This window comes from Protopterus annectens, chromosome 1.part1 (genome assembly GCF_019279795.1).
Source record: "Protopterus annectens isolate FY-2018-M chromosome 1.part1, PAN1.0, whole genome shotgun sequence".
Classification (NCBI taxonomy): Eukaryota; Metazoa; Chordata; order Ceratodontiformes; family Protopteridae; genus Protopterus; species Protopterus annectens.
Genome location: NC_056726.1, coordinates 1494351947 through 1494370384, shown reverse-complemented (window position 1 = coordinate 1494370384; position 18438 = coordinate 1494351947). Strand labels below are relative to the sequence as shown.

Below are 18438 nucleotides of genomic sequence, written 5' to 3'. Positions count from 1 at the left end.
TTATAAATCATTAAAATTGTAAACCTGAATAAAACTAATATAATTTAGTATAAATAACTATTTGACATACTGTCCCATATACTGTAATTAAATGTTTCAAAAGAATTATATAAATGCTAGTAATAAAAAAATCCAAAGTCAACTACATTTGGCAACATTAAAAGGAATATCTTACTTCTGATAAATGGTGCTAGTCAGTTCTGAGGCAATGCACCACTTGTTTTAAATATAAAAAGACAGGAAAGAATAACAACATTCTTGTCCTTCTTAATTATGTGATCATTTTAGGAGATCGTGTCAGTTCTGCCATTTTTGAAGAAAACTATTTCATAGTATGGGTATGACTATGTGAAACATCCAATAAAATAAGGACACACACACACAGAAAAAAAAACACTTTGTGCCAAGAAAACAGAATGATTTGAAAAAAAAAAGCCTTGGGAGGAGGGGTTAAAAGTGAAGAAAAAGCAAGTGAAGCAATTCAGGATATGTGCCTACATCTACACAGAAGAATGTAGAGTGCATATCTGCTCACCTTTATAACAGGCTAGACACACTAGGAAAAAGCATCATTTGAAAAAGCTGCTCAGGTATCTGAACATCTCAGTGAAGTGCTGTTTGATTAAGGTAACTACAGTATCGAAATGCTATTTAATTTATATTGATTTATTATGCAGGTTTATTCAATTAAATGTTAATGAATGGTAGCTGGAAGATTTAGTTTGATAGAGGGATACCACATCAGTTTAGAGACAAATTTAGGTTTGAAAAAAATTGTTGAAGCTATGTTTTTAGGAGAGTGCTTTAATGTTCGTGCATTGTAAGATGCACACTTATTCAGACACGAATCATAATAAGGTGCTGTTGCAGTTAGCTTTATAGAATTTGCACACTTAGTGGTTTTCTGTACAAGGTAGCACTATAACAAATGTATCAGTAGTAGCACTTAACCATACTACAGAAATAAGGTGTTATGGTTTGAAATACAGCTAGACAGAGACGTGGCTAGACAGATAGGAAGTATCATTTGTTAGTGACGGTACGGCATAAAGAACAGTCCTTCCATTATTGTACTGTCACTCTTGTTTAATGAAAGGGTCGTAAAAAAACTTGCTTAGCAAGCTAAGGGTTAATGCTCAAAAAAAGCCAATTTTCTTATACAGCAAAAAGTTAAGATACTTATAGTTAAAGGTGTCTGCATTTATAGAATTTTTTCTCAGCATGACATATAACAAGACACCAATATATAGAGAGATGATGCATTTCACTCTTAGCTAGGTGGTGTGTTCACCACATATATAAGCAGGAGGAAAGTCATTACTATATACTAAACATCCAGCTCTCAAAAGTTGTATTATTTGTTTCATGATGCTAAAGACATTCTTTGGATGCAAAGAAAATCATTCTAGAACTACCTGCAATTGTTATTCATGGGAAAGTTTAAAGACTGAGGACTTAACTACTGCTAGTGACTTGTTTCCCAGAAATGTGAAATATTTCAAAATGAAACCATCAAAATACATTATTGGGAAGAAAGTGTTACATTTTGTCTCTTGCAAACTTAAAGCATGTGTTGCACAGCTAGCAAACACAACAAAAATGTTAGTAAGAGTTAAGTAGTGTAGACAAAAAGTATACACCAGCTGTTTTCCTTAAAGTTAAACTTCTGCTAAACCTATGATGTTAAGTTGTCAATTTTTATTTTATTTTTTTATTTTACATTTGTTGACCGGGCTAGTCTAGCTGGACAAATATCCGTTTTCAGTAGAGGCCCGGGGAGAAAAGCTCCAATTACAGGTAGTAAATAATCATTAACAATAAAAAAATATAATAAGCATAATACAAAAAGTACAAGGCGGACTTATGTATGAATTAACGAAAGCAAAACAACAATTTAACAGAAAATAGCTGGTTAACAATAAAATTACAAGGTAAGCAACATTCTGCAGTTAGATAAATAAAAATCAGATACAAAAGACTCAAGATGTGATAACATGGAGGAGGGAAGAAGAGAAAAAAATGGTAGAGACAATATCAAAGATAAAACTGTCAACAATTAAAATAAGTTATTTAGAGGCACAGTTGGGAAGAGGGGGGAAGTTGGGAGTAGTGGAGAAGTAATTTCAGTCAGGATTAGCACAAGGACACAGCCATTGAGTTTTAAGATGTTCTTTGATATGTCTTTTGAAAAGGGATGTAGAGTCTAGGTTTGTTATTTCATGAGGTAGTTGATTCCAGATTTTCCCGACAGAATTTGAAAATAATGAGTCCCCAGCTTTATTATGTGACTTGGTTAAGGCTACAAGGAGTTTATCAATCTCGCCTTCATTCTTGCTGGATGGGTTCGGAGCCGATCCTCGGCTCTGACTCGGCACTTGCTAAGCTCGAGAGTCACTTTTACCAGCTCGAGGCAGCCCCATATCCCATGATGCAAGGCGGTAAATACCTAGATCTCATTTGCCGCTTCGCTGATGAGGTCTTCCTTTTACCAGCTCTTGGTAAGTGAATTTTTATTCAGATATTAGTCACCCCATCCCTTATTTTTCTCATTGTATTTGTCACTTTTAGATAGTTTTAAGGTCTCTAACTTCTAGTTTACTGTTTCCCTAGTTGTTTTTCCTTAGTCGGGCCTTAATCCTCTCCCATCCCTTCCTCTCAGGGTGTGTGTGTGTGAGTGTGTTTTCTCCCTTTTAAGTTAATTTTCTGAGTCTGGGACTGTGTGAGTAGAGTGTTTTGTGTACTTCTTACCATGTCCAAAGAACCGAGGGTCTCAGGCTTCAAGAAGTGTGACTCGTGCTGTCAGAAAATGTCTCTAACAGACGGTCACACTTCTTGTATTTATTGCCTGGGACCTCTCCACCTGCACAACTCCTGTGCTATTTGTCACTCCTTCAGCCAGAGAGTCCTGCAGGGAAGGAGAAATAAGTTAATTTTAAGGGGCTTACTTAAACCAGAGGGCTTCCCGGCCAAGTCTGCTTCGGGTCAGCCCTCTAAGACCTCCAAGGCCCAGGCTTCTGCTACTAAGCCTCCGGCCCTGGCTCCGACTCCTTTGGAGTCGAGATCGGCTCCGGCTGGAGCCGATCCTATTTTGACCAAATCTTCGGCACCGATGGCTATCGGTGCCGATTCTTTGACTGCTACATTGGTGTCGGCTCCATCCGGCTTCGACCACCATGTATCTAAGAGTTCGATATCGGCACCGGCCGGCTCCGATAACATTATTTCCTTGCCTGTGTCGGCTCTGGCTGGAGCCGATGCATCTTTGACCAGGCTTGGAGCCGATAAGTTGTCGGCTCCGTCTGGAACCGAGGGTTCTTCGGCTCCGATGGCTTAGTCGAGAAAGCGATCCAGGTCTCCCTCTTTGGAGCCTATACTTTCGGCTCCGACCTCTCCTCTTCTTTCAGAACGGAGCCATCGGAGCTGATCATCTAGGTCTTCCAGGCTCTCAGTCCATGATTTGGAGAGAGTGGTAAGCAGATTGTTAAAATCACAGGCACTAGCCCAAATGCTTCATAGTCTGTCTCAACAGACGACTACTAGTCCACACCCTCTTCTAATTCCTCCTTCGACTCTCCTCCAGAGCTCGGAGCTGGAGTCTATTGGAATAGTCACTGCTACGGCTGCAGGGCAGATACCACCCCTTTATGCTCCTTCAGCTTCTACTCTTATCTCCTCCTTGAGACCTTCCTTGGAGGGATCCGGTGGTCGGGCTTCCCTGGTCTGCTCCAAGGGGGCGAGTGGCATCGGACCCTTGTCCGACCCTGCTCTCCCCCTCGGGGCTTCGGCCTTGGTGAGCTCGGCTCCGACATCTGCCTCGGAGCCTTCACTTTTGGTGGGCCAGGGAGCCCCCATTTCTTCGGAGCGGGGTCTCTCGGATCTCCCTGGGAGGGGAGCCTTTGAGGTGATGAGGAGTGTACTGGCCCCCAGGCTCAGTCAGCAGTCTATTCCACTAGCTCCTCCCTCTATGGTGCCTGTAGATGTCACTTCCCACTCTCTTGCTCCCGGACCGACAGATCCATCACCTCAGGTTTCCCCACTGGGAAGAAACCCCTCTTCCGAGGATTCTCCTGACCCGTCAGGAGATCCTCCGCATAAGAGGACCTGTAAGAGAAAGCACCTAGACTCCCCTGAATCTACCACTTCAGATACTGACTTAGATGAGTCGGAGGGGTCCCCAAGATCACCCTCTGAGGATGTCTCTTTCTCAGACATCCTAGAACTCCTAAAACAGAGGGGAAACTGGCCCTCCATTAAACCCTCTGAGGATGAGTCGGTATACCTGGAGGCCTTTGGATCTCGACCCTCCACCTCCTGGGTGTCTCCGCCTTTTGACCCCCTCATGGAGGTGATAGCTCGGAAGGCATGGGCATCTCCTGATTCCGTGGAACCAGTTCCCAGGAGGCCTTCTAAATTTATTACAGCCCCTACCGAGAAACAATTTCTTACAAAAGGTGTCTCTGTTGATGCCATGGTGGTGGCGGCCGCCACCAAGAAGGAACTTGCAGATCCTTCTGTACCAGTCCATCCTCCTAACAAGGAGTCTAGGACCATGGACAGGTATGGTAAGTGGATGTTTTCCTCAGCGACCTTTGCCATGCGTTCGCTGAATTATTTATGTCACTTCACCAGACTTCAAAGGGACATCCTTAAAGAATTAGGTGAAGTAGTACAGGATCCTTCAGCTGCAGGGGCTCAGGAGAAGATTGCCTCTCAGCTAGGAATCCTTAACTCCATAACCAACTCCTCCATGCGGCTAATCTCTTATGCAGCAGATGGAGCGAGTAGAGCTGCAGGGACAGGAGTGGCTCTTAGACGTCAATCCTGGATGCGGCTCTGTAATTTTGCAGACCCCTTTAAGGCGTCCTTCACAAGCTCTCCCTTTGATGGGTCAACATTGTTTGGCCCTCAGGTGAAGGATACGTTTACCAGGTGTGAGCAAGACGGCAAAACTCTTTCTGCCGTAGGAGTCCGTTTCTCCACCCCTTCTAGGCCTTATCCCAAAGGACAGAAGGGGGGAAAGATGTGGTTCCGAAAATCTCAGGGAGTCACGCCGGACACACGTGGTCAGTTTACCCCTAGAGGCAGAGGGGGTAATAACATAGATGCCACCCTAGGGGCAGAGGGGGTCTGCAGAACCAGGGCAGCAGAGAGCCCCTCTCTGACAAGCCCTTCCAGCATCCCTGAGGTGTTGCCCGACTGTCCACCCTTGGAGGCAGTCGGGGGAAGATTATTGCTGTACCCAGAAGCCTGGTTTTCCCTCTCTCAAGACAAATGGGTACAGTCGATCATATCCGAGGGTTACAAGATTCCTTTCGAGGAAAGTCCCTTCCCTCACAAAAATTCCCTTCCAGACATTCCACCCGGTCTAAGGGAAATTGCAAAATTAGAAGTATCAAAGCTTCTACAAAAAAGGGCCATTCAGCCAGTTCCAACAGACCATTTAGAGCCCGGAATCTACTCAAGGTTCTTTTTGGTTCCCAAAAAGACGGGAGACTGGAGACCAATATTGGACCTCAGCAGACTCAACAAATCTGTGAAAAAGACAAGATTTCAGATGGTCACACTTCAATCGATTTTGCCCTTCTTAGGCAAAGACAACTGGATGTGCTCAATAGACCTTCAGGACGTGTACTATCACATAAAAATCCGCAGACGCTCCAGAAGGTATCTCCACTTTCAGCTGGTGTCCAGTCATTTTCAATTCAGAGCCCTGCCCTTTGGTCTCACTACAGCCCCCAGAGTGTTCACCAAATGCATGGCAGTGGTCACGGCTCACCTGAGACGTCAAGGATTCCAGGTGTTTCCGTATCTCGATGACTGGCTCCTCTCAGCCACCACCAGGCATCAACTTCTCCAAGCCAGAGATTACACCCTACGTCTCTACAGTCAGTTAGGAATTTTGGTCAACTACGAAAAGTCCTCCTTATTGCCCTGCCAATCTATTACTTTTATAGGCGCAAATTTAGACACTGCTCGGATGTCAGCAAACCTAACGAGCCAGAGAATCCTAGATATCAAAAACCATGTGCGGATCATCCTTGCCAGCAAAAAGGTGCAAGCCAGACTGGTCCTGAAAGTATTGGGCCTCATGGCAGCTTCCATCACTCTTCTTCCTTTGGCCCGTTTTTACATGCGTCTCCTGCAATGGATGTTGTTCACCCAATGGTCCTTCCAACACCTTCCCATGCGTCACCAGATCCTGGTGACACAAACTTGCAAGAACCATCTATCCTGGTGGATTTCCTCTCCCCAAGTCCATCAGGGCAGACCCTTTGTTTCCCCGGCCCCGGTAGCCACAGTCACTATGGACGCCTCCCTGATAGGGTGGGGAGGTCATTATCAGGGCAGGATGGTTCATGGGACGTGGCAACCATTCGAATACCACCTGCACATAAATGTCCTAGAGATAAGAGCAGTGCTTTTAATGTTGCAAGCCCTCAATGACTTTCTTCCACTAGGAACGATTGCAGTTCACATGGACAACATGTCCGTAGTGTGGTACATCAACAAGCAGGGTGGAACCAAGTCCTATCCCTTGTATCGAGAGGCTCTCAGGCTTTGGCAATGGGCAATCTCCTCTCATCGGTTTCTGGTAGCAACGCATATCCCTGGGAGAACCAACATATTAGCGGACAAATTGAGCAGAGCAATACTCTTGCCTCATGAGTGGTCTCTCAAGCAATCTATAGTGGAGGAGATTTTTCAGAAGTGGGGCCGCCCATGCTGCGATCTTTTTGCTACTCCCCAAAACAGCAAATGCCCAGACTTCTTCTCTCTCTTCCCACTTCCGGGCCATCCCCCCAGAGACGCTCTTACCCAGGATTGGCCCCAGGGACTTCTTTATGCCTTTCCTCCCTTTCCATTGATACCACAGGTACTCCAGTAAGCTACCGTTTTGAGAGCCAAAATGATTCTCATTGCCCCTTATTGGCCTCGACAAATTTGGTTTCCGTTCCTTCATTGTCATCTTTTGGTGCAGCCGTGGCACCTGGACCCAGTGCCAGATCTTCTGATCCACCAATCGGGTCAGCTGCATCGGTCCATTCCTTCTCTCAACCTCACAGCTTGGTTGCTCCACTTCCTTCCTTAGCCAGGCTTCCTATGATCTCTAACCCCGTTAGAGATATCATAGTAGCTTCTCTTAAATCCTCTACCAGAAGGATTTACTCTAGCAAGTGGAAACGTTTCTCCCTTTGGGCGAAATCGAGGAACATAGATCCTATTACTGCCCCTGTTCATGCAGTCTTGGATTTTCTAGCGGAAATCTTTCACTCAGGTTCTTCATCTTCCACAGTCAAAGTTCAGTTGGCAGCAATCTCGAACTTTCATGTCGAGTTTGCAGATCACAACATTATGTCCCACAAGCTTTGCAAAGCTTTTCTGAAAGGAATTTTTCTCCTGAAGCCTTCTGTCAGGAGCCCTCCACCACAATGGGACCTAAATCTAGTGCTGACATCCTTAATTCTTCCTCCTTTCGAGCCAGCTGCTTCATTTTCACTAAAGTTTCTTTCGTGGAAGACACTCTTCCTTGTCGCTATTACCTCGGCTAGGAGAGTGTCAGAACTTCATGCCCTCTCTGTTCGTCCCCCATATTTGGATTTCCACAAGGACAGAGTATCCTTGAGAACTAATCCATCCTTTTTGCCCAAGGTTGCTTCAAAAACAAATTTAAACCAATCCAGTGATCTTCCTGTATTTTTTCCTAATTATTCCAACAGATCGGAACAAAAATTGCATTACCTAGATGTTCACCGCCAACTCAGATATTATTTGGACAGAACAAAGCAATTCAGGAAGTCTGATCAGCTTTTTCTTTCTTATGCTGAAAATAAGAAAGGTCTCCCTGTTTCCAAAGTGACCCTATCTAGATGGCTATCTTCCACCATTTCTGACATTTATCAACTTAGGGGCAAACAACTGTGCTCAAAACCAAAAGCACATTCCACTAGAGGCCTAGCCACTTCTACAGCTTTTCAGGCTAGGCTACCCTTAGATACTATTTGTGCAGCAGCCACTTGGGCCACTCCTCATACCTTTGTTTCTCATTACTAATTGGATTTGGCCTCCAGAGATAGAGCTAGCTTTGGTTCCACGGTTCTCAAGAGTCTGTTCCATTGAGCCACCCAGGATAGAGGTGCTAGGGACGCGGTCCCATCCAGCAAGAATGAAGGCGAGATTGACAACTTAACATTTAGAAGTTATGTACCTACCATAACGTTCCATGTTATTTATCTTCTCTCGCCTTCTTTCTTGTGACCCTCCCTCCTGTCCCCCTTGCCTGGACAGACATTGATCTCCCTTGTCTATGGAAGATTTCTTCCTTGGGCACCAGTTAGTTCTAGATTTTAATTATCTGGTTTCCCCTTACAGCCCTTTAGGCTAGTTGCTCTTCTTTCCTTAGTAGGAAAGTTTTTATGCTAGGCAGTTTTTCCCTCTAGGTACCAAACGAGATCTGGGTATTTACCGCCTTGCATCATGGGATATGGGGCTGCCTCGAGCTGGTAAAAGTGACTCTCGAGCTTAGCAAGTGCCAAGTCGGAGCTGAGGATCGGCTCCGAGCCCATCCAGCAAGAAAGAAGGCGAGAGAAGACAACTAACATGGAACGTTATGGTAGGTACATAACTTCTAATTATAAAAGCTTTTTTAAAAATATATATATACCTTTGTTCTTATAAAATATGCTTGGAAAATATTTTCATTTGTTTTATATTCTGCCTTTGCACAGTAGTAAAATTATAAATGAGTTTGACTATATTATTCTTTGGTATTTATGAGAGGCACAATCATAAGAAAGTACAGCTTACGTCTTTAATGGGTGCAGACAGAAGCCATATTCTTTCAAAGAAATCCTAGAGTCTGATGAATAAGTAGTTAAATAATTATCTCTGTAAGCATGCTTAATAATGAATATCAGTATGCCTCGTAACTGTCCAGATTTTTGCAGAATGTCAAGATTTTCTTTCCTATTTTTGGTTCATTCCTCACAGAATGTGTGGTTTTCTTACAAATCAGTGAGGATGGAATTCACCAAGGAAAGTAGGCTTGTGTTGTGTCAAGGGTGCGGGATGACAAACAACCGGAGGTCACTAAATAATGACAGACATATATGTTTCAGATATGATATCCTTCACAAAATCTTTTATTCTAGTAACTTTCTAAATTTTTTAGATCAATGTTTATAATTTGTCCCTATTGTTTGGACCGTTATCCCATACTATTTTGACTTTGTTCATATTTCTTGTTCTACAAAGTTGAGAGGTATGAATATCAGAAAGGGACATTAAAAAGGCAAAACACTGTTGATAGATGTAAAAGTAGAGCTGCTTGTGTAAAGGTGTGTAATAAAAACAAAATGAAAATATCTACTAGAAGAAATGCTCAAATTGTCTAAAGAGCACTGATGAAAGCCACTGCTGAAAATTGCAGTTGTTTAAATGATCAGTGTAGAACAGTTCTTGTTATGTTGCTGAAGCACAAAAGGTTAAGGCAGGATCAGTCTGCAAAGTTAGGTAATATGGCTGCAGTATGTTCAGCAATGTCTGATACTACCAATTACAGCCTGGTTCTACTAGGAGGATACAAAATTGCTAATGCAGCCACAGAATCCTGTTTGCCGACCAGTGATGTTGGCGATGCTACCTATGCACATCCCTGCACATGCCTCATAAACATATAAACATGCATACATGTGCTATGTGTTCATAAGGGACAGTCAGGACTGACTAGATGCTCTGGAGCAATTATCATGTCTAAGTATGCAAACAGATGCTGTCCTATTCATGAGTAGGCCCTGGAAAGGGCATTCGGAACTAAGATAAATTCAATAATGGAATTTCATTTAATTACTTATTAAAAAGATAAACACAGTAGATATAAATACCTTCTTCACAGGGGCAAGCTGAGAACAATTTCTAGTTAAAGGGGAAGTCCTCCTTTAAATGCAGTTAGTCTCAAACATTAGATTTATTTTATGAGATCACCTCAGTTTAGTTCATTGGCATCAAACCACTCTGTAATATTCTATTCTACCATTTCTGTATTTTGTGATAAAAGTTCTGTAACATTCATTTTGTAATAGTAAGTGGTCATGTTGTTTAAAAGATAAGAAAGTCTCAGGTTACATGACATAGGTTAGACAAAGTTAATTTTGTAGTCTGAAAGTGTTAGCTACCACCAACCTACAGTTTTTTACCTCAGTGGTTTTTGGTTTGATGTGGTCAGCTGAAGGCAATAAAAAAGGATGTCCAAGTTGTTTTCAAAGTCTCTTCTGCAGTGCCCCTAGTTAGGAGGAATAAAAACACAGAGACGTATGACTGGGTTTCAGGTCATTTTGCTTATTTGTTTGATAAATAGATGTTAAGGCCAGCTTTGCTCTTGCTGTGAATATTGACATCTATTCAGGAATGCATAACTAGTGGCTTATGATCAGAGAAAGCTGATTGTAATTCTTTGTAGTGCATGATGCTTTAGCTTATCTAGTGTACTACCAGTTAGAGAGAGAAAAAATGCATCATAAAATGAAATGTTTTTAGCTTAAATCTGTAATACACTACAGATGGCAGTCAGATGTGAAGTGTACCTCTAATCCACTAATGGCTTTAAAAGGTGTTAGATACTTCACTCTGCTATGTGTGTGTGTGTGTGTGTGTGTGTGTGTGTGTGTGTGTGTGTGTGTGTGTGTGTGTGTGTGTGTGTGTGTGTGTGTGTGTGTGTGTGTGTGTGTGTGTGTGTGAAGGTGAAAAGTGTATTACAGATTTTAAAGCTCTGAAAGATTTCCAGTACTGTTATGTCTGCTCTGTATGTAAAACTTGCTAAAAAGTACATAACAACCTTATAGTACATGGACTACCCTCGTTACAGTAAAAAATGTCTAAATGATTCCCTGGGTCAGTGCTACTTTAGCACAAGACTGAACCTTAACAATGCTTAGAGAGGTTCTTAAGAATTGTTAAGCACCTCTCTGAGCATTGTTAAGGTCAGGTCAGCACTAAAGCATACAACATTGACCAGAAAACAGCAGCAACAGGACATGAGATGGTTTAATTTCAACTCCTGTTTCTGTCTACTGTCTGCTAAGTACACAAAGGATTTTGAATTAAACTGCTTCGCTTAGACAGGGAATATATACAGACATCAACCCCACTCCCCCAACTGCTTTACTGGTTTTCAAAACCAGAACACCACAATGCATTTTTTTAAATCTAAGGTTTGATTAATTTGTAGTGCATGAAGAAGATCAATCTGTATGAACTTTAAAGAATTACGAGTGGGTGAGTGATCATAACTGCTTTATTATGTGTTCTCAACATGGATGCTAGGATTCACCTCTCAAGCTTCACTCGTGAGATGAATTTATTGGCATCCATGTTATGAAACACATAATAAAGCAGTTAAGATCTCTGACCCACTCATAATCCTACATATCCTTTTTGCCAGTTGTGAAATGTAATAAATGCCCTTTGTTTACTACATCAATATGGGAGCACGTAAGTCTATCAACAGATATTTCTATGAATGCTGATAGACTATGGCAACTTTTATAAACAGTGGAGTGCCCTCTTTTCTCCACTGTTGTACTAGACACAAGGTACAGGGTTTGATTCTCACATGGGTTAATTGGCTATACTTAAAATGACCCACTAGGGCAGTTAGCCTACCACTAATCTATGAACACACACACAGACGCACACACACACACACACACACACACACACACACACATATATATATATATATATATATATATATATATATATATATATATTCGAGGTGGTGATGTGGATGTTTTTCTTCTGGAAAAAAAAACTACCTCCAGGGTCAACTGAATGTTGCTTTTGCATTTTTGTCATCCAACTTACTCAATTTATATTAATTAACAGTAAATTTAACAGATTCACACGATCCTCAGCAATATTTCCTATGTAGTTATACTGAAACTCATCACACAGCTATTTTATAGCACATGGTGGCCTATTTACAAAAATGCTGGGAATATTGCTTGCATCTGGAATGAAAAGAACCATCTATGGATGTATTTATGAGATTAGACTCTTTCATGCTGACTGCCACTGAAAAAGGTTGAGAGTGAATTTGCTATCTAATGTACAAAGTAAATAATTTTACTTAGCTGTTAATAACATTTTGTTGAATCATGCAGCTCCATGGTAGGCTATCTCCACAGCCATGTTACATCATGCAGCACCATGGCAGGCTGTTTCCACAGCCATGTTACATCATGCAGCACCATGGCAGGCTGTTTCCACAGCCATGTTACATCATGCAGCACCATGGCAGGCTGTTTCCAAAGCTGTGATACATACAGCACCATGATAGGCTGTCTCCACACCTGTGTTACATCATACTGCATCATGGTAGGCTGTCTCCACAGCTGTGTTACATCATACATCACCATGGAAGGTTGTCTCCACAGCCATGTTACATCATGCATCACCACAGCAGGCTGTTTGCACAGCCGTGTTACATCATGCAGCACAGTCCTGTCTCATGTCTTCACAGTCCTGTTACATCATGCAGTAGTACAGCAGGCTGTCTCCACAGTGTATTATATAATGCAGCACCATGGTAGGCTGTCTCTACAGCCATGTTACATCATGTAGCACCATGGTAGGCTGTTTCTACAGCCATGTTACATCATGCAACACCATGGTAGGCTGTCTCCATAGCTGTGATACATACAGCACCATGATAGGCTGTCTCCACACCTGTGTTACATCATACTGCATCATGGTAGGCTGTCTCCACAGCTGTGTTACATCATACATCACCATGGAAGGTTGTCTCCACAGCCATGTTACATCATGCATCACCACAGCAGGCTGTTTGCACAGCCGTGTTACATCATGCAGCACAATCCTGTCTCATGTCTTCACAGTCCTGTTACATCATGCAGTAGTACAGCAGGCTGTCTCCACAGTGTATTATATCATGCAGCACCATGGTAGGCTGTCTCTACAGCCATGTTACATCATGTAGCACCATGGTAGGCTGTTTCTACAGCCATGTTACATCATGCAACACCATGGTAGGCTGTCTCTACAGCCATGTTACATCATGTAGCACTATGGCAGGCTGTCTCCAGAGCCATGTTATTTTATTATTAATTTATTTATTTATTTTACATTTGTTGACCGGGATGGTCTGACAGTGCTGAATAGCCCTTTTTTACCAGAGGCCTAAGGAGAAAATCTCCACAGTATACAAGTTATTACAAAACATTAGAATTTTACAGTATTTACATAGTAAGTATATTAGTTAATACAGAGGTAATTGGTTAAGAAGGATTATACAATGTGAGACAAAAATTCATAAAGCAGCAATAATTATAAAATAATAGTCACTGTTTCCAATAAATATTTGAGATCTGCAGAGGTGCTGAAATCTACAGACTCAGGGATGAATAGTACGCAGGGGTTATAGTTCATCATTGGAGGTAAGAGAGGTAACTGATAGTGAATAGTGAGGTAGTGTTAAGTAAGTGGACTGAATATATATTATGGAGGATGATAATATAGGTTATGGAGGATGTTATATCAAGAAGCACCATAGTAGGCTGTCTCCACAGCCATGTTACACCATGTAGCACCAAGGTAGGCTGTCTCCACAGTTGTGTTATTTCATGCAGCACAAGAGCGGGCTGTCTCCACAGCTGTATTACATCCTGCAGCAACACAGCTGACTCTCTACACAGTCATGTTACATCATGCTGCACCACAGCAGGCTGTCTCTACAGCCATGATACATCATGCAGCACCATGGTAGGCTGTCTCCAGAGCCATGTTACATCATACAGCACCTGAGTGGGTTGTCCACACAGCTGTGTTATATCATGCAGCACCAAGGTAGGCTGTCCCCACAGCCATGTTATATCATGCAGAACTACAGTGGGTTGTCTCCACAAATGTATTAAATCATGCAGCACCATGGTAGGCTGTCTCCACAGCCATATTAAATCATGCAGCACCATGGTAGGCTGTCTCCACAGCCATATTAAATCATGCAGCACCATGGTAGGCTGTCTCCACAGCCATGTTACATCATGCAGCATCATGGTAAGCAGTCTCCACAGCTGTCTTATAGCATGCAGCATCATGGTTGGCTGTCTCCACATCTATGTTTTATCATGCATAACCATGGAAGGCTATCTCCACAGCTATGTTACATCATGCAGCATCATGGTAGGCTGTCACCACAGCCATATTACATCATGCTGCACCATTGTATACTGTCTCTGCAGCCATGTTACATCATGCAGTAATATGGTAGGCTGCCTTCAAAGCCATGTTACATCATGCAGCACCATGGTAGGCTGTCTCCACAGCTGTGTTGTATCATGCAGGACCACAGCAGGCTGTCTCCACAGCTGTGTTATATCATGCAGAACCATGGTAGGCTATCTTCATAGCCATGTTGCATAATGCAGCTCCATGGTAGGCTGTTTCCACAGCAGTGTTACATCATGCAGTACTAAAGTGGGTTGTCTCCACAGCTTTATTAAATCATGCAGCACCATGGAAGGTTGTCTCCACAGCCGAGTTATATCATGCAACACCATAGTAGGCTGTCTCCACAGCCATGTTATTATCATATAGCACCATGGTAGGCTGTCTCCATAGTTGTGTTACATCATGCAGCAACATAGTGGGCTGTCTCCACAGCTGTGTTATGTCATGCAGCACTATGGTAGCTTGTCTCCACAGCCATGTTACATCATGTAGCACCCCAGCACGCTGTCTCCACAGCTGTATTATATCATGCAGCACCAAAGCAGGCTGTCTCCACAGCTGTGCTATATCATACATAACCATGGTAGGCTATCTCCACAGCTATATTACATCATGCAGCATCATGGTAGGCTGTCACCACAGCCATGTGACATCATGCTGTACCATGGCCATGGTAGGCTCTCTACACAGCTGTTCTAATCATGCAGCACCACAACAGGCTGTCTCCACAGCCATGTTACATCACATACAACACCATGGTAGGCTGTCTCCACAGCTGTGTTATATCATGCAGCACCATGGTAGGCTGTCTCCACAGCCATGTGACATCACTCAGCATCATGGTAGGCTGCCTCCACAGCCATGTTACATCATGCAGCACCATAGTAGGCTGTCTTCTCAGCTATGTTATATCATGCAGCACCATGGTAAGTTGCCTCCACAGACTTATTACATCATGCAGCACCACAGTGGGCTGTCTACACAGCAGTGTTATATAATGCAGCACCACAGCAGGCTGTCTCCACAGCTGTGTTAAATCATGCAGAACCATAGTAGGCTATCTGCAGAGCCATGTTACATAATGCAGCTCCATGTTAGGCTGTCTCCACAGCAGTGTTACATCATGCAGTACTAAAGTGGGTTGTCTCCACGGCTTTATTAAATCATGCAGCACTAAGGTAGGTTGTCTCCACAGCTGAGTTATATAATGCAATACCATGATAGGCTGTTTCCACAGCTGTGTTAAATCATGCAGAACCATAGTAGGCTATCTGCACAGCCATGTTACATCATGCAGCACCATGGTAGGCAGTCTCCACAACTGTCTTATAACACACAGCATCATGGTAGGCTGTCTCCACAGCTAAGTTATATCATGCTGCACCATTGTAGACTGTCCCGACAGCCATGTTGCATCATGCAGCACCATGGTAGGCTGCCTCCACAGCCATGTTCCATCATGCAGCACCATGGTAGGCTGTCTCCACAGCTGTGTTATATCATGCAGCACCATGGTAGGCTGTCTCCACAGCCATATGACATCCAGTATCATGGTAGGCTTTCTTTACAGCAATGTGACATCATGAAGCACCATGGCAGGCTGCCTTCAAAGCTGCATTATATCATGCAGCACTATGGTACCTTGTCTCCATAGCCATGTTACATCATGCAGCACAATAGTAGGCTGTCTTCCCAGCTGTGTTATATCATGCAGCACAACAGCAGGCTGTCTCCACAGCTGTGGTGTATTATGCAGAACCATGGTAGGCTATCTCCACAGCAGTGTTATATCATGCAGTACTAAAGTGGGTTGTTTCCACAGCTTTATTAAATCATGCAGCACCATGGTAGGTTGTCTCCACAGCAGTGTTATATCATGCAGCACCATGTTAGGCATTCTCTACAGCTCAGATACATCATGCAACACCATGGTAGGGAGTCTTTACAGCTGTGCTATATCATGCAGCACCATTGAAGGCTGTCTCCACAGCTGTGGTATATCATGCAGCACCATGGTAGGGTGTCTCCACAGCCATGTTACATCATGCAGTTCCATGGTAGGCTGTCTCCACAACCATGTTACATCATGCAGCACCATAGTAGGCTATCTCCACAGCCATGTAACATCATGCAGCAGCATAGTAGGCTGCCTCCACAGCCATGTTCCATCATGCAGCACCATGGTAGGCTGTCTCCACAGCTGTGTTATATCATGCAGCACCATGGCAGGCTATCTCCACAGCTATGTGACATCATACAGTATCATGGTAGGCTTTCTTTACAGCCATGTGACATCATGCAGTACCATGGTAGGCTGTCTTCAAAGCTGCATTATATTATGCAGCACTATGGTAGCTTGTCTCCACAGCCATGTTACATCACGCAACACAATAGTAAGCAGTCTTCCCAGCTGTGTTATATCATACAGCACAACAGCAGGCTGTCTCCACAGCAGTGATACGTCATGCAGTACTAAAGTGGGTTGTCTCCACAGCTTTATTAATTCATGCAGCACCATGGTAGATTATCTCCACAGCTGAGTTACATCATGCAGCACCATGGTAGGCTGTCTCCAGAGCAGTGTTATATCATACAGCACCATGTTAGGCATTCTCTACAGCTCAGATACATCATGCAGCACCATGTTAGACAGTCTTTACAGCTGTGGTATATCATGCAGCACCACAGAATGCTCTCTCCACAGCCGTGGTATATCATGCAGCACCATGGTAGGATGTCTCCACAGCCATGTTACACCGTGCAGTTCCATGGTAGGCTGTCTCCACAACCATGGTATATCATGCAGCACCATATTAGGCTATCTCCACAACCATGTTACATCATGCAGCAGCATAGTAGGCTGTCTCCACAGCTATGTTACATCATGCAGCACCATGGTAGGCTGTCTCCACCACAGTGTTATATCATGCAGCCCCATGGTAGGCTGTCTCTACAGCTCTTTTCCATCATGCAATACCATGGTAGGCTGTCTTCACAACTGTGGTATATCATGCAGCACCATGGTAGGCTGTCTCCACAGCCATGTTACATCATGCAGTTCCATGGGAGGCCATCTCCACAACCATGTTACATCATGCAGCCCCATAGTAGACTTTCTCCAGAGCTATGTTACATCATGCAGCACCATTGTAGGCTGCCACCACAGCTGTGTTATACCAAGCAGCACTATGGTAGGCAGTCTCCGCAGCCATGTTTCATCATGTAGCAAAATGGTAGGTTGTTCGTGCAGCTAAGTTACATTATGCAGCACCATCATAGGCGGTTTCCAATGCAGTGTTATATCATGCAGACCCATGGTAGGCTGTCTCTACAGCTCTTTTACATCATGCAACACCATGGTAGGCTGTCTTCACAATTGTGGTATATCATGCAGCACAATGGTAGGCTGTCTCCACAGTCATGTTACATCATGCAGTTCCATGGAAGGCTGCCTCCACAACCATGTTACATCATGCAGCACCATAGTAGGCTATCTCTACAGCCATGTTACATCATGCAGTACCATGGTAGGTTGCCACCACAGCAGTGTTATATCAAGCAGCACTATGGTAGGTGGTCTCCACAGCAAGGTTTCATCATGCAGCAACATGGTATGTTGTCCGCACAGCTAAGTTACATTATGCAGCACCATGATAGGCTGTCTCCACAGCCATGTTTCATCATAAAACACCACAGTGGGCAGTCACCACAGCTGTGTTACACAATACAGCACCATGGTAGGCTGTCTCCACAGCCATGTGACATTACGCCAGACCATGGTAGGCTGTCTCCACGTGTTACATCATGCAGCACCATGGTAGGCTGTTACACCAGCTGTGTTATATCCCGCAGCACCATGATAGGATGCCTCCACAGCTGTGGTACATCATGTAGCACCATGGTAGGCTGTCTCCACAGCTGTGTTATATCATGCAACACCATGGCAGGCTGTCTCCAAAGCCATGATATATCATGCAGCATGATTGTAGGTTGTCTATTCAGCTGTGTTACATGAGGCCTCAAAATTGTAGGCTGTCTCCACAGCCATATTACATCATCCAGCACCATGGTAGGCTGTCGCCACAGCTGTTATATCATATGGCACCATGGTAGGCTGTCTCCACAGCCATGTTTCATCATAAAACACTACAGTGGGCTGTCACCACAGCTGTGTTACACAATGCAGCATAATGG

At 43.6% G+C, this 18438-nt stretch overlaps 1 protein-coding gene across 1 annotated transcript in view; it reads left to right on the top strand.

Annotated features, from left to right (window-relative positions):
* Positions 1-499: 499 nt before the first annotated feature.
* Positions 500-18438, top strand: part of LOC122811107 (1-phosphatidylinositol phosphodiesterase-like) — a 76811-nt gene continuing 58872 nt past the window's right edge. Inside the window, exon 1 of the mRNA XM_044082696.1 lies at positions 500-627. The gene's annotated coding sequence lies outside the window, so the exon portion shown is untranslated. The remainder of the gene's footprint in view (positions 628-18438) is intronic.